Source organism: Anolis carolinensis, chromosome 4 (genome assembly GCF_035594765.1).
Source record: "Anolis carolinensis isolate JA03-04 chromosome 4, rAnoCar3.1.pri, whole genome shotgun sequence".
Classification (NCBI taxonomy): domain Eukaryota; kingdom Metazoa; phylum Chordata; class Lepidosauria; order Squamata; family Dactyloidae; genus Anolis; species Anolis carolinensis.
The window spans coordinates 53676612-53698478 of NC_085844.1; the positions used below are offsets into that span (position 1 = coordinate 53676612).

Genomic DNA, 21867 nt, shown 5'->3' on the forward strand with positions numbered 1-21867 from the left:
ACCTAACAGGGCAATTTTTGTTATGAGAATAATGGAGTGAGACAGCTATATAAGCCTGTTATTTCATTTCATTTCAATTAGTTTACTGTAGTTGGCAGCAAGACAGGGGTTCAGCTCTCTAGGGAGTAGCATTTATATCCCACCTTTCTTTCAGTGAACAAAGGAACTCTGGTGGCATAGCAGGTTAAACCGCTGAGCTGCTGAACTTGCTGATTGAAAGGTCGGTGGTTCGAATCTGGGGAGTGGGGTGAGCTCCCGCTGTTAGCCCCAGCTTCTGTCAACCTATCTGTTCAAAAACATGTAAATATGAGTAGATCAATAGGCACCGCTCTGGCTGGAAGGCAACAGAGCTCCATGCAGTCATGCTGGCCACATGACCTTGGAGGTGTTTATGGACAACGCTGGCTCTTCGGCTTAGAAATGGAGATGAGCACCAACCCCCAGAGTTGGACATGACTAGACTTAATGTCAGGGGAAATTTTTACCTTTACCTTACCTTTTACAAGATCTTTAGCCTTCGCTGCCAAAGGGTTCTGATTCTCCCAAACTACAACTCCCATGATTCCATAGCACTGACCCATGGCAAAGTTCTGTCAAACTGCATTAATTAAACAGTGAAGATGTATCCCATGAAAGAGGAGAAGCAACCAGCAGTCAGGCATTTCAACTTGGAACATCATAGTCTCTCTCATTTCTCCTTGTTTGGAATTGATGTGTCATCTCCTTCAGGCATTTTGTACAAATGGAAGAATTTCTGGACTCACAGACTTAAGGCCCTTCACTGTATGACCTCAAACTAGGAGATAATGCTACCATCTATTGAAGAAAGTTGAGTTTTAAACTGTCACGTTTAATACAGCTTAGTTTCTTCTTTAGCAACTTTTGAAGAAGGCAAAAGCTCAAACATTTTGTTCATTTTATCTTATTTTCAATACTGTAAGCTCTCCTTTTTCTTTCCTGTCTCTCATACACACACACACACATCAAACATGCAGTTTTGCATAGCAATAGATGTAGAAACACTTTAAATTATTATTCTGATAAAGGAGCTTAAAATATTGGGTCTCAAGGCAGGTCACATATTAAATTACTAAAAAAGAATATTAATCTTTTTCTTGAAAAAAGAATAATTTCATTCAAGGACTCCTCATTTTGAATGTAAGATTCATGACTGGGCATTTTAGGGTTGGATACAACATTTTATAAATTAGTATTCTTGTGATAGTGTTCCTCAAGAAGATAAATTTTGGTGCCAATTTGAAAGTATTAGTTTGAGATGTTACCCTCCTCATTATAGTGAGTTATTGGACTATATGAATAAAGATTTTATCATTCCTTCATCAATCAAGATACATTTTATTAGGGTGAAGAACAAAGAATCACATATATTTTGCATAATGCATTACACTCATGAGAAAATCTCCATGTCACAATGTGGGAATTTTAGGGCTGTGTGGGGAGACAGCCACACAGAGACTAAAGAATAATGAATAAAGATAAATCCCAGTGTTACTATTAGGATGAAAAATATGTGAATTTTAAAAAACATACAGAGAGAGAGAGAGAGATTTCTGTAATGTCAAAATGGAATTTTTTGCAAAGACCAGTTCATGAATATTTGCAGACGTCTTAGACCCAGAAAGACAGTTCAAAAGAAAGCTCGTAGCAGAGAACTTGGGACATTAAAACATTACGTGAAATGAGAAATGTACAGACAGAAGGGCTCAAGTTATAATAAGTGTTGCTGGTTAATGAAATTAGAAAGTCAATAGAGAAACAAGAAGAGAAAAAAGGATATGCAAAGGGACACTCCAAGGGTAGGAACAATATAAACTGAAAGCCTTCATTATTAAAAATAACAGACACTAGTTAAATTTCCACAGTGAAACAAGTGGTTCAGTACCAAAATATCAAAACCAAGAGAATACCATTGTGTTTTAGGTCCTAGGAAAATGTGGAGGCTTGCCATGCAAGATGTACATTCCAGATAAAGTACTGAAAGCAGAACTAGTAATGTTTAGTTGGAAAGTTAATTAGCTAAGGCTAACCATAACCATAAGAAATGGGGAGATTAATTTGTAGTTTGAAATGGCTTGATTCATTGGAATATTTGTGATTTGTGTTGCTACTTTTCTAAACAAGATATAGGACTTTCAGAAATGACCTCATGGGCCATCCAGTCCAACCCCCTGCAAGCAGGAGAAAATTGCATTCCAGGCATCCCCGACAGATGGCCATCCAGCCTCTGCTTAAAAGCCTCCAAAGAAGGAGCCTCCATCACAGTCCGGGCGAGAGAGTGCCACTGCCGAACAGCTCTCACAGTGAGGAAGTTCTTCCTGATGTTCAGGTGAAATCTCCTTTCCTGTAGTTTAAAGCCATTGTTCCACGTCCTAGTCTCCAGGGCAGCAGCAAACAAGCTTGCTCCCTACTCCCTATGACTTCCCCTCACATATTTATACATGGCTATCATGTCTCCTCTCAGCCGTCTCTTCTGCAGGCTAAACATGCCCAGCTCTTTAAGCCACTCCTCATAGGGCTTGCTCTCCAGACCTTTGATCATTTATATCTCCCTTTTCTGGACACATTCCATCTTGCCAACATCTCCCTTCAATTGCAGTGCCCAGAATTGGACACAGTATTCCAGGTATGGTCTGACCAAGGCCAAATAGAGGGGTAACATGAGTTCCCTGGATCTAGACACTATACTCCTATTGATGCTGGCCAAAATCCTGTTGGCTTTTTTAGCTGCCACATCACATTGCTGGCTCATGTTTAACTTATTGTCCACGAGGACTCCAAGGTCTTTTTTCACACATACTGTGTATTTCACAATGTTCTGTCTCCCGAGCTAACTTTTGGGTGCCCAATTCTTGGTGGGAACACAGTTAGAAACTCACACTAAAAAGGTGTAACCATAAACAAAAAGTAATTTAATTGTAAGAAAAATCAGTACCCTAACTCCTTCCAGGGTCTGACTGATAAACTTACTTTGAGCTTGCTTTTCCAAAACTTGAGCCTATTTAGTTTAACCTTGGTCTTCCTAAATGCTACACTTTTAAACTTTGAGCTGGAGTTTCCTAAACTTTAAACTAGAGTTTCCTAAACTTTGCAGCTCTTAGACTCCTGGCACCCTTCTACAACTAAAATGGCTGCAAAAGACCTGCTGAGGAGGACTCGAGGACTGCAATCTCCACCTCAGGGAGTGGGTTCTTAAAGGGACAGGTTCTAACTAGGGTTTCCTCTCACAGAAACCTATACAGAAAACAACTAAACCCATTTTAACTAAAGGTAAAGCTAAGGCTTGACAACGAAAGCAATAAAGCAGTGGTTCTCAATCTAGGGTCTCCAGATGTAAACTGGTAAATGTTCCCAGGGTCTCCAGATGTAAGCTGGTAAACTGGCTGGGATTTCTGGGAGTTGTAGGCCAAAAACATCTAGGGACCCCAGGTTGAGAACCATTGCAATAAAGTCTCTCTGGGGGCATGATATTCAATATAGTCACAACTCTGGAATAAACACTGTCTCTCAACCTATTTGTCCATCTGCCAGGTGGTAATAATAAAAAAAAAATATCCAGGGCGAGATGGATCCTTAAGAATATTCTGTGCTTTCTTAAAGCAGCAGAAATTAAAAAAGTTCTTCCAAAGAGGGGAGAGGGCAACCACTAATTCTCTGGGCAGCAGTAGTTCACCCTCTGGAGTGCCTTTCCATCTGCTACTGTAAAATTTGCAAACCATACGCAGATGTAGTAGGTTAAAACTCTATAGCACAGCGGTAGAAATTCACCAGCACTTTTTCATTCAGTCATTGGTTCCTTAAAAGTCTCAGACAATACACTCTCTGCAGGGCCCTTTTGATCAATACCTCCTTAACAATAGCACACTGGAACTTAAAACTGGCAATCCGTTCCACTTGATCTCCATTTATAACCAAAGGCTGAATTTCCAATCTACAGTATTCCTTCTGTAATGTACTATAAGGTCTTTGGTCTTATTGATCTTAAGAACTAAATTGTTGTCCCTGCACCACAAGAGCAGCCGATCCACCTTATTCCAGTAGGTAGACTCATCCCCTCAGAGAAAAGACCCACCGCTGTTGTATCATCTGCAAATTTAATAATGATACTACTATGGTAAATGGGAGTGCAATCATATGTGTAAAGGATATAAAGTAGAGGACTCAATACACAGCCCTGTGCCACACCAGTGTTGAGAATAAGAGCTGAAGAGATATGATTACCTAATCTAACCCTCTGGGAACATCCAGACAAGAAGTCCATAATCCAAAAACAGATTGAATATGAAAGTCCAAGATCCATAAGTTTAGACACCAATCTATGTGGAAGGATTGTGTTAAACACCGAACTAAAGTCTGCAAAAAGCACCCTCACATAGTTCCTTTCTTGTATGTTTTTCTGGATGTGCTACAAATACCATAATATGACAGTTGTCTGTGGATTGTGGGAGTCCAACTCAAATGGAAACTCAGTTTTGGGAAAGGCTTTCCTCAAGTATGGGATCTCATCTTAGAACTGCTTTTTTGACTGGTTTGCATTTCTTCTCTCTTCTTCCACCCAGCCCATCATGTGCACGGTGTACAGACCCTTCAAACACCTTGTTAAAGATGAATAAGAAGTGACATAAAAGGTTAATAAAGAATGATGTGTTTATTTTACTGACAGGAGATTGATTCACTGCAAGTACAGCAATAAGCAGTTGGCAAGAAGGATCAATCAGTGAATCAAGGGTTGACAATTCTTAATCAGAATTTTTTTGAGTGCTTCTGAGCATATGCAGGATATTTCATGCGCACAAATGAATCACTGCATCATTTCATCCTCTTGTGTCTCTCCACAGACATAAACAAGAAACATGGTCCCCAAAATCCAAGGGGAGATCAAATGTTTTACACCATAAAGACAGGAAGCCAAATTCCTGCTAATATACGCAGGTCCCAATTTACACCAGGATAGTGTTCATGGATTCACTATATAATTTCAAACTGGCATAAATGGAGGGGTGTCATTCCCATAGGAAATACATTCCCATGGATTACAAAGAAATTTAGTGATTTTACTAATTCCACCATCAATTTCAAATAGGATTAAAACATGAAACATCTTTTCCAGGATAGATAAATATGCACATGCCCTTCAAAGGGAACAGAACATGCAGAAAGGTAGGTTGGCTGGGGTGAGCTGGCTTGCCATTAGATGCCATTTCCTTTTCAAAGGAGCACACAGAGAGCAACTGCTAAGAACTGTGTTCTGCTGTGCCTTCTCCAGCAAGGCTTCCCAAGAGGCAAAAGCACTTTAGAAAAGAAAGGCATCATGTATTCTGATGTTTCTTTGGCATTAGGTACAGAGGACGCAACAGGAGAAACGGCAGTGCATCTCCATCTGTGCCCTCCCAGCAGACTTGCCAGTTAAAGAAAGTAGCCTTCAGTTGCCTCTAAGCATCCACCCTCTTCTTATCAGCTACACCAAGATTACAGTTGATTTTTTCCATTTCCTTTTACCCAGCCTAGACAGGTAAAAGAAATCCAGCTCATTTAGCTTTTCTTACTGCTCAAAACCCTATGGCCCAAACCCCAGAACAGCCTTGCTCTTTCATCCCTCCCCCATTCTCTCATTTCTTCTTTCTTGCTCTTTGCCTTACTCAACTGCAGATGCACACTGCAATTACAAGAGACACATGAAAATGCATACAGCAAAGGCTCATAAAGGAAGTGGTAGAAGGACAAGTGAAATTGTTGTTGTTATGGTTGTGGTTGTTGTTGTTGTTGTTAAAGAATACCAACCCACTCTGACAGCCTGATGTTATTGGTTTTCTTTCCAAAGAGGTTGTGTGTCAATTTATGGTGACCCGTTGGATTTCATTGGATTTTCTTAGGGAAGCAATATTCAAAAATGGTATAACATTGCTTCCTTCTAAAACAGTGTTTCTCAACCTGTGGTCCCGAGATATTTTTGGCCTACAACTCTAAGAAATTCCAGCCAGTTTACCAGCTGTTAGGATTTCCTGGAGTTGAAGGCCAAAAACACCTGGGGACCCCAGATTGAGAACCACTGCTCTAAGATATAGCATTCACCATCTGGATTTTTTTTGTAATTTCCCCATCCAAGTACTAATCAGGCCCAACCTAACTAAGCTGCCAAAATTTCATGTGATCTCATGTTTCCAAAATATTTAGGTTCTTTGTGGCTTTCTTTTGCCAACTCCTAAAGCTATTCACTTCTCTTGTACTGCCTTCCTCAAAGAAATTGGCTATTTAGAAATGGATGCAAAAATTTCACAGTGGCTTATTTGGGAACATATGTAGAACGTACTACTTTTGTGAATGTGGATATATGAAATCTATCTGAACTTGGAGGGGAGTGTGCTTTTAAAAATTCTGTTAATATATCTACATTAGCAGTTGGAAGTTATATGAATGCTAGCCCACAAATATCAAATGTACAAAACAATATAAAAGAAACAAAATACATATTACAGTGTCAGGCATTGTATGAAAACTAAACAACCTAAAGTTTTCCTGTACAAATATAAATGATGGGATGGGGGTGATGAAGACATTACAAGAGAAACCTCATTGAAAAACCAAAGACAAATTTTAGTATTTTTTAGTATATTTATGCTTCTTTTTTCATCAAGCAGCTCGTAATCAGTTAGTGCTCTAGTTTATGGGAATTTTTTTTAGTCTGTTTCTTCTTTCTCTGTGCTTTTTCCCTTTCAATTTTTAAAAGAGATGGCATACACACACACACATGCACACATGTATATTAATGCTGCAAAATAGCAATACTGGAGGATAACAAATATTTTAAATTGTTCTACTACCATTAAAATCATCTTGCTATGCAAGCAGCAATCATTTCTAACTGTGGCACTGTGCTCACAGAATCTATTCATGCTTTCTTTATGTTGCATTTCTATTTAATTTTCTGGATTTTTCAAAAATTGATCGTTGTTGATATCATTACAGAAAACTCAAACTCAAATAAAGATACATACTTTGATACCACAGGATAACCACCATACTTAGGGCCTGGGCAGTGGGGTTGGAATGGGCAATATGGAATTTCCAGTTTAATTTCAACAAAAACAAGCCAGCCAGCCAGCTGACTGGATTTCTAGACAACACTGAGCATGGAGGATCCTTATTAAAATTCTATTGGTAACTAAGTAGCAGTTCATAATATATCAAGTTCATAAAACCACACTTCAAAACTAATCTGATCCTTATAGTTTTCTCTGATGAGCATACTCCCTCCTTACCAACCTCCCTTTTACACTACATAAACATAGAGTTATGATTGCACTTTAGCTGCAATGGAAACATCCTGTGAAATTTTGGAGTTTGCAATTTGATGAGACACCAGAACACTCTGGCTAGGAATTCTAAATATCTAGGCAAATTCTTGGATGCTATGTTGTGACAATTACAATGGAATATAGCACTATAATTATGATGTGTGAGAGGACCCATTGTCAAAAACAGAGGTCTGCTGTGTGAATAATTTTTAAAGCTCAAGACTCATAACAATATAACTAGCCTATATTTTAGAATTTAATTGAATGCAACAGTGTGCCTATAAATGCAAATGCTATAAAATATTAGATACCAAGAGCTTTGTAGATTGATACCCCAAATAATTGCTTCCATAGTTCTCCTAACAGGGTACTCAAAATTGCACATGGTGCTATACAGTGGTTCTCAACCTGTGGGTCCCCAGGTGTTTTGGCTTACAACTCCCAAAAATCCCAGCCAGTTTACCAGCTGTTAGGATTTCTGGGAGCTGAAGGCCAAAACATCTGGGTTGAGAGCCATAGTGTTATGACATAGAGTACACTCAATGAAACGATTGAATCAATAAGTATTACAAAACTGTTGACTCATCATTCAAGAGTCCATTCTAATTATCTGTAACTAATAAGATTCAGAGACTTGTGAGGAAAGGATTTCTGGAATAAAGATTAAAAATGAAATTTATAAATTATAATATAATAATATAGTAATAATAGTTTTATTTCTTTCCAATCTCTCCCCATGGCTCGAGGTGGGTTACAACATTGCTAAAGCACATAATCAAAACACATAGTCATTTAAAAACACTTCGTAGAATACACATATTAAATTGTGAGAATTTGCAGATGGTTTGGTGATTACTTTAAAAAACCCATTGAATAGATTAGAAGTCTTGATGAGAGAGTTGAATGATTTTGGAACTTTAGTAGGATTTAAAACCAATAATCAGAAAACAAAACTTTAAAATAAAAATATGTATATAAAAGATCAGGAAAAATTGTCAGATATAACAGGTTTTAAAACAGATAAAAAGTATCTTGGTTTCACTTTGAAATTTAAAAATTGTCTTCTGTTCCAAAATAACTATAGAATTTTATGGATACATATATTAAAAGAATTATGACAGTGGGATAAGTTACAATTGTCATTACTGGACAGACTCTCTGTGATAAAAATAAATGTATTGCCAAGAGGATTCTGTTTCTTTTTCAAGCAATACCTGTGATAGCAACAGATAAACCATTTAAACAATGGCAAAAATATATATCTAAATTTGTATGGAAAGAAGCCAATAATCAATTTTAAAGTGCTACAAGATTCAACTAGTTACACCTGATCTGAAACTTTACTTTGCTGCTTGCTATTTAGTTAGGATAAAAGACTGGGTTTTGTTGAATAATACTAGGATGTTGACACTGAAGGAACATGATCTGAGTTATGGTTGGAATGGTTACATGTGATATGACAAAGTGAAAGTGAACATGTATTTTAAAAAATCATTATGTTAGACACCGTCTATTACAAATATGGGAAAGAAAGAAATTAATCTTTTGCCAGAAAATGCCAATATGGGCATTTTTATATAAAAAAGAGACACAAGGCAAGAAAAAAAATGATTAACTTATCAAGATCCCCTAGAAAATGTACAAGAAGAAAATAGAGTTAAAACAAGAGAACAATTGACTGCAGAGGATTTTGGTTTTCAGTGGTTTTCTTATTTACAGTTAATGGAGAGATTCAGGCAAGACAAGCAATTAGCTGTTTTTGAACTGAGTAAATCGGAATTTGAGTTGCAATTATGTGCTAATGATGAACATTTAATTGCTAAAATGTGTAAGATGTTATTGAAATGGGAAATAGCAGACAAGCAAGTTAAAGAATGCATGACAAAGAGAGCACAAAATGTTGGGCATATTAACATATTAATGTTGAACCAATCAGAGAAAATGTGGAACAAGGGGTTAAAATTTATATTATGTTATAATTTGTAAGAGAACTTTTATAAAGTGATGTATTGATGATATATGACTCCTGAAAAGCTTTCCAAGGCCCCTTCTACACCGCCAAATAAAATCCAAATTATCTGCTTTGAACTGAATTATATGGCATATAGACTCATAATCCAGTTCAAAGCAGATAATGTGGATTATCTGCTTTGATAATCTGGATTATATGACATTGTAGAAGGGGACTAAGATGTCTGAAAATGTTTCCAACACTTGCTGGAAATGTAAGCAGCAAATGGGGCATGTTTACATGTCCACCACATATGATAGGGTTCATCTACCATATGTGGTGGACATGTAAATAAATATGCCAGGAAATACTGGATTCAAATACATCAGGGACCTCATCGTACTGATGGGCCCCCAGTTCAGTTTCACCAGTGAATAGCAGGTGAAGGGAAGGTGTTTGGCATCTCATGGCAACCTGTGGACCCTCCCTCCTTTCCCATTACATGGGGGCATCGGGATAAGGCACATTGGTGCCCTATCCCTCCCCCCTTCAGACAAAGAAATGGTGGCAATGTGTGTTGCCCCTTCTCCCATCAGATGGGGGAAAGGCCCGAAAAACATGGGTACCTCCCATTGTTGATGAGGAAGCATCTTCATATGCTTCCTCGCCACTTGGGCCATCAATGAAACTGGGCCTGAATCTCTCCATTATTTGAAATCCAGTAGACTCTTTGAATTGCTTGTGAAAGATATCTAGAAATTGTGGAGCTCACCATTTCATACAAAAATGGTCAAGGATCTAATTTATCAAGTAATTATTGGTGATTATGCCTCCCTTATCTGCAGACTTACCTATGCTCCAAAAAGATTACTTTTGAGAAGTGAGAAGTCTCTCTAGGTTCTCCAGTGCTGTTCTATAGTAAGCTTCCAGCCCAAGTATAGTTAAAATATAGGGTTCAGTATTGTCCCTGATTTCAAATATCAACCAAGGTATTGGTGGTTGTGGTTTTGGAATATATTTCCAGTGAATATGGAGGTAATACCATACTTAATACCTCACTTGCTGTTGCTTAGTGCATGCTCACACAATTTTTCAAGAGTCAGAGTTCTAAAAGATGTTTAACTAAACTTACTTACATCAATTCATTGTCACAACCATTTCTTTCTCCCCCTTTCTTCCTCTCCAGTAGTCAGATTATGAACTGCAATCTCTTTTGAGGAACAGGGGTTTTTTTTGTTTTGCTCTTGACACTTTGTACTGTGCAATATGTACTGATGGAGTCAATTTAGAATAATTAACAAATTTACATAGGTCCTTCCTCCATATTGCATGTAAAGTCTTATGCTGGTGATTCATGTTGAACCTGAGGACTGGCAAGAATTCCTGTGTAGAGGAAGTATGTAGCTTTGACTTGCTTCTATGTACTGGCACATCTACACAGGTCAACTAGGGATGGATGAGAATTGGCCCTATAGCATCCATATGACTACGATAGCAATAAGTGTGGCCATCTAGCAGGGTCAACCAGGTTCAGTTACACTGGATGGTTTGGACTCTCTCTCACCACTGCAGCAGTATGGAGGCAAACTATGAGGACTCTCCAGGGCTGATCCACAGTACTGCACTTTGGATCAGCCCCAGAGTATGTGGCCTGCGTAGACATGCCAATAGTGACAACGAGGAAGAGAGAAATTCTTGTTTTTTCTGATGATGCTCTTCTGAATTCCCTCTTTCTGTATGTTATTGGAAGGTCCAAGAAGAATGCTTTACTTTCCTTTATCGCAGGGAAAACCTTTTTGCTGTCTCTTTCCAAATTCAATCTGCTTCTCCCTTCCTTCCATCTCTCTGTATCTCTCTCTCACACACACATACATACATACAATACACAGCAGTGGGTTCTGAAACCACCTCCTGCTAATAGATTGCCCATTCAGGAGAACATCCATGGCCATTAAAGGAGCATTAAAGCTGCTTTGTTAAATCTGGACTACCCATAGAGGAAATATCAGCCAATCATTTCTGACCATTAGGAAGCAATCAAAGTAGCAAAGGGTGGCCTGAGTAAGACTTTTCATAAGACTATGGTATATTGTGGTACTAAAAAGCCTCACAGGTTTTATCAAAGTCCGAACCTGCTGTTCCCTCAGATATCTTAAGATAACTACAGACGAATTCATACAATTAATGACAACAGATTGTTGTTATCTTTAGAACATAGTTCTCATCTTTTCCTTCCCTCATCACCCCACTCCCCGATTCTGTATATCTGCCCTGATGTAGTCAGTGAAGCTTATAGGATAAGAGGAAAAATTCTTTCTCAGGAACTCATTTCCTGTGCAAATGTATGCTTTTGCTGTACTCTCTGGTATCTAGACAAAGGGTAAGCAAAACATAAAATGTCCAAGAAAAATATAGCACAAAAGGACTGAAGCAGATAAGACTCTGAACTGTGTACAGTATTTACAATCTTCAAGTGTGAGAATGTATAGGTTTTTCTCTGCTAAGCAGGTTGAATGGGCACTGTTATTTTATGAAATATTCTACTTCAGAAAATGAAACTGTTTATAACTGTGTTGCCTGTGTCATCTTTCCATTATCTCTTCCCACATCCTTCAGAATAATTTCTCATCATTTCAAAGAAAACATGAATTTCAAAGATGACTTTCTTCCATAGAAACCAAAAGTCTGTTTTCATGCACTTTGGCCAAAATTCTGCTGCTAGTCCTAAATAGAATAAATGAATTAAACCAGTACAGACATGATAAAATAGTACTTTAAAGTGTGCTGTATTGATTCAAAGGATTTCTATCTGAAAACAACAATTGTGTTGTCAAAAATTAGAACCCAAAGTTATCAATTATGATCTGCAGCTCCATTGAAACATACAGCGAGCCCGCATGACCTTCTTCATTTGTCCACTAGTGACCTTTGATAAATTTCCCCGGAATGTTGTCCCACTGGATATTGGGCCACAGGATGTAATCTAATAATTATCATAATCCCCTCACAATGTCCCAGGAAGACTCTGGGAACACACAATGGGTTTGTGCAAGAGCTTCTGAGTGTTTTCCTGTTTCATCCTGATATGATCTGATTTATTCCTGGGAATGTTTCCTTATCCTTGACACCAAATTGGGCCTCACCCTATGGCTCCCACTAAAATGCCCCACCTCCTAAGCATCCTTTTGGGGTTTTTTTTTTTTGGACTGGCACCCATTGTACTGATCAGAGCTGGTATATGAAAACCCATTTCAGCCCATTACTGCTTTCCCTACCACATTCCTTTCTGATCACACTTCTCTCCTTGGCAGATCAGTAAATGGACACAATCTTCAAAATAATCCAATGACAATTTATTGAACTTTCCCACCTCAGCAGGGACCAGCGATTATGCTTTCTGGACCAATTAGGATCCAGCACGATAGTCTTAAATAATTGTCAAAACACAATAAATACAATATGTATTCACAATTGCAGTATGTCAGTTCTTTGGAGTGCTGTTTCTGCTGACATCTTCTTTGGCCATTGAGATTAAAGCCTCTTGATCTTGCCTTCAACCCATCTGTGTCTCATCTGGTCTTCTGAAAAACCTGACAGGCTGGGCTCTGAACCCACAATCACATAAAATTGGATTGAGGCTTCAGTGTTTCCATTATTCTTCAAAATGCGTTGTGATTAGTACATACATTGTTTTTACATATTTCAGTCAGTAATAAGATGTCAGCTTTTGAATGCAGAACTGGGAAGTGATTTATTGTATGTAACATTAAGGGCAACGCACTATGATTTGGAATAAAAAGGGCATAGAAATATCTTTGAAATAAACAATTGATAATGTTATCACTCTACACTACTTGCCACCCCATTAAGTGGTAATATTTACTTGAGGCATTTTTCTTATTATGCAAGGGCACTTTGGGAAAACATTTTGGTGGAATTTATTTAGATTTAATTCATTTAAGACTAGCAATATTGGGTTACTGGAATGTGGGTTGGTGTGCAACAAGTTACATATTAATATCTTTGAAAAAGTAAAATTTCAAGCTCTATTTGAATATGAAATTGAAATATATATATTGATATTTTTAACTTGCTAAGTTACTGATAAAACTAATAAATTTCAGTACTCAGCTCCAGCATGCCATTATACTTATTTTTTCTTTTTTAAAACAGATTTTGAGATGGTAGAATTCTCACCCCTATGAGCATTTTTTCTTGACTACACATAGGGATAGCAACATCAGCAGACAGAAAGAGAAGGTACTATGCTTAGGCAGAAAAAGATGAAATGCAGATATACAATGGGTGACACCTAACATTACAATACATGTGAATAGCATCTAGGAGTTTTAAACACTGATCATAAAATGTGGGGTGAAGTTGACACAAAGGCACAGTGGTCAAAAGATGTACAGCCCCAGTATGTGCTGTAGTGTACATTAAGCCAAAACTGTGTGTTAAAAATACTCACCAGAAAGTCCAGAACAAGCGGGGAAATACTCTGCTGCTAACAAAATAATATCCCATGCACTCTTCAAAACTGGGACTGGAAAATGTGGCATGCTTAGAAGAATACAGCTAGCATTGAATCATTTTTAAAAACACCAAAACACAGCTGAACAGAAGTTAAACACCCTCAGGCAAGAACACACAGGTGGCTAAGGACTCCCCTGGGAGAGAAATCCACTTCATTCCCAAGGAAATGCTCACTTTCCAGCCTTGCGTTCCAACTTCTTGTGTCCTGCCACAGTCTAGTACTGATCCCAAATGGAGAGCTGGATGTGCACATCAGCAGATTTTAATGCACTATGGGTTTTTTTTTTAAAAAACCAACAACATATTTTGGTGGCTGTCTACCCATGGATATTGCAATTCATAGATTTAGTTATGGTCCATGTTCAAGGGTACTGTGGCCATCATCTCAACCTTGAATTGGTTCCTGTTGTGTTTGTGTAGGCACTGCACAGTGAAACCAGTTCCATTTAAATTAGTTTCAATCTGGATTACAGTGTCAGTGTAGAAGCTCCCTTAATGGACCACAAGCAGTACATGAGTCAGCAGTGTGATGTGGCAGCTAAAAAAGCCAATGTGATTATATGATGGGCCAGCAGGAGTGTAGTATACAGATAAAATGAAGTAATAGTTTCATTCTGTTCTGTTTTGGTCAGACTTCACCAGAAATTCTTAGTCCAGTTCAGAGTACCACAGTTCTGGAAAGATATTAACAAGATGGAACATGCCCAGAGAAGTTTGATAAAAGGTGTGGAAGCCAAGCCCCATGAAGAACAGCTTAAGGAACTGGATATGCTTAGCCAGGAAAATAGAAGGTTAAGAAGGGACATAAATATTAGAAGGTCTTGCATGTTGAAGATGGTGAAGGGTTGTTTTGTACTGCTCTACCGATTAAGAAATAATGCCCGACTGCTCACTGGAGGGAAGGAGATTAGAGGCAAAGCTGAAGTATTTTGGCTACATCATGAGAAGACGGGAAAGCTTGGAAAAGATCATGATGCTGGGGAAAATGGAAGGAAAAAGAAACAAAGGCCAACCAAGGGCAAGATGGATGGATGGTATCATTGAAGTGACTGGCTTGACCTTGAAGGAACTGGGGACAGTGACGGCCGACAGGGAGCTCTGGCATGGACTGGTCCATGAGGTCACGAAGAGTCGGAGACGACTAAACGACTGAGCAGCAGCAACCGATTAGGAAACAGAGAAATGTATTCGAACTGCAGGAAAAGAGACTCCACTTGAATATTAGGAATAACTTCCTGATGGCAAGAGCTTTTCAACAGTGGAATACATGACCATAGTGGTGTGTTCTTCTCTGGAGGTTTTTAAACAGAAGCTGAATGGCCATCTGTTGGGAGTGATTTGACTGTGTTTTTCTGCATGGCAGGAAGTTGGACTGGATGTCATTTATGATCTCTCCCAAATTTATGATTATATGATTCCACCTTGGGCAATTGTGGAAGGCAGTTCTTGACCCTGTGTTTCCTGTGTTCTCTGATGAGTACTTGGTGACCATCTTTGTACTTGCTCATAGCATCACTCTGAAAAAATGGGACAATTGTAATTTTCACTGCCTGGCATCAGAGGACAATGATTACTCCCTTTGCAATTTTTTCCTCCTAACACTTTTTCTTCTGGTAAGCTTTTCCTTTTCACCCTCAAGTATTGTGAAGTGAAAGAATGGAGGGGCTTCCCACTACTCCAGGGTACACATCCAGACCTGTGAAAAAAGCTCCCTCTAGTCTGGAGTTGGCCATGCAAATTAGCCACCCACTGGGCTCTGTTTGTATAAAGATGCCGTAGCATGATTCAAGTTCCATGTCATAAAATAGTAGAATAATAGAGTTGGAAGAGACCACATGGGCTATCTAGTCCATATCAGGGATAGGCTGAACAACAATTATTACGAGACCTTTCCATTAGTTAGGCCTGATGGAAAATGTGACCCAACATCTGGGGAGTCACTATTTGACATTGCCGGTCTGTATAGATGCTATTATTTGATATTTACACTTGGATTTGATATTTGATATTATTTGATATTTTATATTTACACTTGAATCTCACTTCATATATCTTCATAAGTTACGTTTTGGTAATATGCAATTTTGCACAGCTTGGAAGTACAGTATGTTTGTGGACAAGTCAACCTTATGTATCTGTCAAGGGCAGAATTTGGGGCCACACATTCATTTTAATATGGAACAGTAAAGGGCCATTGTTTGGGGGGGGGGGCAGCTGCCTTAGTCACTTCTGTGGCTATTTTCTTACTCAGGCATTCAGAGAGAAGTGATGGAGAAAGTAGAGGAGGTTGATGTTTCTTGTAGGTTCTCCCAGGGTGACTAAGCTCCCACTTTTCACTTTTCTACTCAGATAAGATCGTTTCTTTTTAAATATGAATTAAGATACAGTACTTACATTGACTCATAGATCAGTCAACCCAAGGGGTTTTTTTGTTAATTTTTGTTCACAATTTCTTTAATCATGCAAACTAAAAAAAATCCTATGTCTATAAAACATTTAAAATGAAGTACTTTTTTGTGTAGACACGATATGCCATATAATATGATATGTTCCCATCAAATAGCCTTGTGTGAATTACCATGCATCTGGAATTATGGTAGAATATTTCAAAATGACATATTTAGTTTTAAGATTTAGGGCTTCTGACTACCACAACATATTAAGAAGGGGTTCTTGTAATTTTGTTTAAAAGGGAAATACTTTTCAAGTAAAATATCAATAATACAATGTGTACCACGCCAAACAGTGACAGCTGTTGGCAGCTGACATAATGTAAGACAACATTATTATGTATGCAATTAAATAGTTTAATGTTAGCATGATCCCAAACAGGAGGCTACACATCATTAGAAAAAATAATATAGTGTTTGCAAGGAACCGCATAGGAAGTCATGATATCTACTTGGCAGGAGATACTTTTGCGCTTGAAAAAACTGTCATGCTTTATGTGTTTGATGAACTTGTCTGGAAGTGCAGAAACATAATGGAAAAATTGGCCAGTAGTAGAACAGCAGCAGTCTGTTTTAATTTAAGTTTTCAGCTAGCGACAACTATGAAAATTAACAACTCTTAGATGCATTAATCTTCTTTTTCAATAAATGAACAGGTTAGGGAAAGCATACTGCTTGTAGTGTCTTCCTGCAGACACCTGACATTTCCCCCCTAGGATATTGATCTGACAAATAAAGATGGACATAGACTTTCAAAGTAAGGTGGGCATTAACATTGATTTAGGACTGCATTATTACCAAGTGGGAAATTTCATCTTACTATCCAGCATGAATTCAATGCCCAGTTTATAGATTCTTTATATCCTTTTTTCACTCTTTCCTGAAAACAAAAGTGAAACACTACTCCTAAACATGCTTATTCATACTCTGAAATAAGTCATAATTTACTATAGAAAAGTAGATAAGAAGAGGAATCTTTATAGCCCATCCACTGACAGTGAATAGTGAAAAAAATAGGACATTTTTTTTAAAAGCTCAACAGTTCTTCACACACTACACAGTTAAACTGGACTTTACTACCCATAGACTTGCCAAGCATTTCCAGCTTAGATAATGGCGAGCCACTAGGATCAGTGACTTGTTGTCACAATGAATACACACACAGACACACACGTGTCCTCTAGTTTTAGAAGCTGTATGTTCCTCAATATCACTTGCCATTTGAGGGAAAGATGTGGAAATATGCCATGGTTGCATTCATGTTCTGCTGGAGAGGTTCTTATAGGAAACTAATGGGTCAGCCACTGTGTGAATGGACTGCCAGAAAGCCTAGACAACTTGGCTCTCTTTGTGATCTGTTGACTCTTTCTTTTTAACTTTGATTATGTTTTTATGGTATTTTAAATATTATTTATATTTAATTCTGTTTTAACGTTTGTAGATTTTAAACTGTACTGAAAAGCTTTAAATGTAAGTCACTTTGAGTCTCCTTGTTGGAGAGAAAAGTGGTGTATAAATAAACCTAATAATAATAATAATAATAATAAGAAGAAGAAGAAGAAGAAGAAGAAGAAGAAGAAGAAGAAGAAGAATACTTTCCCCCTTTGCCTTTTAAGTATATTTTGAATGTTTTTAAAGGCAGAGAATCTATGGCTTTGATTAGGTGTTTTGGGGGCCACTGGATATAGCAGATCTAAATCTACAGAGAATAAGGACCAGAGCCAGAAATGGAGGCTCATTCTTGGAAAACAGGTTTTCTTCCATTATTTTTCCTCCTTCATTAAGACAGTCTAGGGAACAAAACAAAAAAAAACTTTGGGGGAGACATTAGTGCAGTAGTTCTAAACCTTTGGTCCTCTAGGTATTTGAGACTTCAATTCCCAGAAATCCCAGGCATCTTACCAGCTGTTAGGAATTGTGGGAGCTGAAGCCCAAAACACTGGGAGGGCCAAAGGTTGGGAACCACTGATCTAGAGTCTCCAAAGTTCTCCAGATCCTTCGGCACAAACTATGCTAGCATGGGAATTGGTATAGGCTATTGAGAGCAATGAAAAGAGGAGAAATAAACATGGGCTATAAAAGTCACAACCTATACCAAATTGCCCCCTCTCAAACCAAAATCCAATAAGACACTGGAAATGGAGCTTTGACTATCAAATATTTTCCCAATTCCACTACCATGGATCACTCTGTTAAAATGGTTAGTATTTATTTATTGTAGCTTTTTAATACTGTCCTTCAAGCACATCCCCGGTGTGGTTTACATGAAAGAACAAAACAATTAAAATGCAAATACAAAAAGAAACCTTAATAAACCAAAGAGCCACAAAATCATAAAAGCAGCATAAAACAGTCAGCAAGATTAAAATTGTATCTAAAACACTTGGGAAAATAAAAAGAGTTTTGTCTTGCACTTTAAAAAGGCAATAAGGGAAGGAAGAGTAGAGAGGCCTTTTCAGACTGAAAGCCAAACTCCTATGTGAGAAAGGTGTGTGAGTGTGTGTGTGTGTAGCTACTATGTGATAATACTGTAATCATCTTCTTCTTCTTCTTCTTCTTCTTCTTCTTCTTCTTTATTTATAACCCACTTCCATCTCCCTGAGGGGACTCGGAGAGGTTCACATGGGGTCCAAGCCCGATCAACAGATAAAACAATATGACGACAGCATATATAATTAAAACAATAATAGTAAAATAACATTAAGAAAATACATAGCGAGCATCATGACTAAACGGTGAGGCTATTAAGAAATTACAGGGAAGGCAGGCATGTGCAAAAACGCAAGGCAATGAGATTCAGGAATAAAGTGCTGAGGGTTAGGGCAGTAAATAGTTAAGACTGGATGGTGATGAAAACGGACCTACTGTTCGTTTGGAGGGTGTTGGCGTTTCATTTCTAAAATGTTTCTAAAATATAGTTAATGAAAAATTTGTTACTATAATGAGAATAACGAAATTTCATTACTATTATTGGAGAAAGTTCAGGGGCTCCTTTCTCCCTCATTTTTACAACTATTGGAGTAAAACTCACTTCAGTGGTAGAACACATTTACAACTCTTAGCCCACCCAAGTTCAGAATGTTTTACTTATCCACAGATGGAGAATTTTCAAAGTTTTTATAAACACTATTTTTAATAATAAAGAAAATATGTTCCCAGTTTGAAAGTATTATTTCCTGTTTAATTGTGTAGTCCTTACTTTGAAAGTAGTGGTTCTATACCAGGAACTTTGGTTTTGCGCCAAAAACTTTGTTAAATGGATGGTTGACGATATTAAATTGGTGAACTGGATAGCAAAATGTGATATAACATGATGTCCCTCGTGCAAAGACAATGTTTTTGCAATTTAATAAACTTTCACCATGTTTTTATGATAGCACTAATTAGGAAATGACATTTATAACCCAGGAACAAAAACCATAATGTAGAAACTATCAAAGCACCACAGACAGATGGCCATCCAGCCTCTGAATGATGATGATGATGATGATGATGATGATGATGATGAAAACATGTTCCTAATTTGAAAGTGTTATTTCCTGTTTAATTATGTAGTCCTTTGAAAGTAGTAGTTCTGCTCCAGGAAATTTATTTTTGCACCAAAAACTTTGTTAAATGGGTGGATAACAATGTTAAATTGGTGGACTGGAGACTGTAACAAAATGTACTAGAACACAATGTCCCTTTCTCAAAGACAAAGTTTTTGCAGTTTAACAAACTTTCACCGTGTTTCTATGATATAACCAATTAGGAAATGACATTTATAACTCAGGAACAAAAAAAAAATATTATTGGAACTCTGGCTAGCTACTGAGAGGCAAATCTCTCTGATGCTGAGCAGTGCATACTGCATTCTGGAAAATGTAGTTTAGGGCAGGGTCTTTTGAATTCTCTGGCATGGAGCTCCTCCCTTCCCAAACTACATTTCCCAGAGTTCTGTGCTGTTCCCTGAAAACGCTACTCCCTCTTTTACCCACTCCTAATGCTAAGACTCTATTAATTTACAGAGGCACTAAGGCAGCCTTTGGCTTCGCTTTCAGCTTTGCTTCCTTGCACTGAATATGAAACTGACTTAGGGAGCCTTCCGAGATTTACAAAATTGAAACAAAAAAGTATGGGGTAAGTTTCAATTCAACTTATTGGATATTGCCTCCTAAGCATGAAAACAGCATGAAAAGGGAAAGAGATACAACACAAAGAACTTAAAACATGATGCCCATCCGCACGTCATCCGCAGTTGTGATCCACAAATTGATAAACTCAGGAATCAGGAAGTTTGATGAGGCACAGCATTTTTTGGCAGAGAAGACTAAAGATTTTGTAAAACTACAATTCCCATGATTCCATAGCATTGGCAACTGACATGGCGTCAAAGTGCATTAATTCTACAGCGTAGATCAGGCATCAGCAAACTCCAGCCCTCTAGGTGTTTTGGACTTCAACTCTCACAATTCCTAACAGCCAGTAAACTTGCTGGGGGTTTTGGCAGTTGAAGTCCAAAACAACTGGAGGTCCAAAGTTTGCCCACGCTTGGTGTAGATCCATCTGTAATAAGATAAGAAGACTACTGAATTCAGAAATCCACATTGCCACCATTTTCTTTACTTCTTTTGATCAGTTGTATATTCAACTCTGTATACTGTGGTATGGTGTAGCATCTATTTGCAATGGCAACTGTAGCAAAAAAAAAAATGAACCCAAGATTGTACAGCTGTGAGTGCTGCAGTTGAGGGAATACTTTTGATGGCTTTCCTGGAAGACGCATATTAAAACTGGCTCAGTATGCATGCTGAAGCTGGCCACATATGGAAGGCAGGGGATCAGAGGCCCTTACACAGGCCTTCTTTGAATTCACGTGATCTACCTTCCCACTCTTAGTACAGTATGACTGAAACCAAGTTGGATGTAGATTCCAAGTATAACATTTTGACAATCTTTAGGAATGTCATTAGGAAAAGCAAAACGGAACTCCTATCTGAAAAAAATGTTCTTTTTCATGCATGCTACACATCCCTCATGTTATTCAGATCAAGATAATTTGCACATTTACATCACGTTTAATTACAGCACTTTATGAACGTTTACTAATTAAGCTTCAAAAGACCCCTAAGCCTTACAAATGAGGAATATATAGTCATCATGTCACTCACCATTGAAATGAAAGCCTCTCTGGAGTAGAGTGGAGCACAACAGCTGTTTTGAAGCATACACCAATGATGCACAACTGTTGAGATGAATTCCATTTCCAGAAAAAACTGTTGGGGAACATTGGGTAAATAGAATGTAATTACGTGATTTGGAATGTATCCAGGACACCAAGATTAGCATCCTGTCTCACAACTGGTTTGGAAGTTGGGTTTTATAGGAACTAGGTTTTGTCTCTCTCCTAGAAAATAGTATGGCATGCCTAAATCTGGTTTGTTGCATCAGAATTAATCAGAATAGATTTTCTCTGAAGATGAAACTGTGGTAGATGTATCCTTTCCAAGATCTGTATTTCTGTCTCTATTATTTCACCATTATATAAAGAATAAGGGCTCTTGCAGACAGGTCCAAATCACTAAATGAACTGGGATTTTAAATCCCAATTCTTTTCAAGATTTAGGCAACACAGAGG

At 37.9% G+C, this 21867-nt stretch overlaps 1 long non-coding RNA gene across 1 annotated transcript in view; it reads right to left on the reverse strand.

Annotated features, from left to right (window-relative positions):
• LOC134298892 (uncharacterized) overlaps positions 1–21521 on the reverse strand; it is a 102082-nt gene extending 80561 nt beyond the window's left edge. Inside the window, exon 1 of the long non-coding RNA XR_010006007.1 lies at positions 21401–21521. This is a non-coding gene — a long non-coding RNA (uncharacterized LOC134298892). The remainder of the gene's footprint in view (positions 1–21400) is intronic.
• Between the last annotated feature and the right edge of the window lie 346 nt (positions 21522–21867).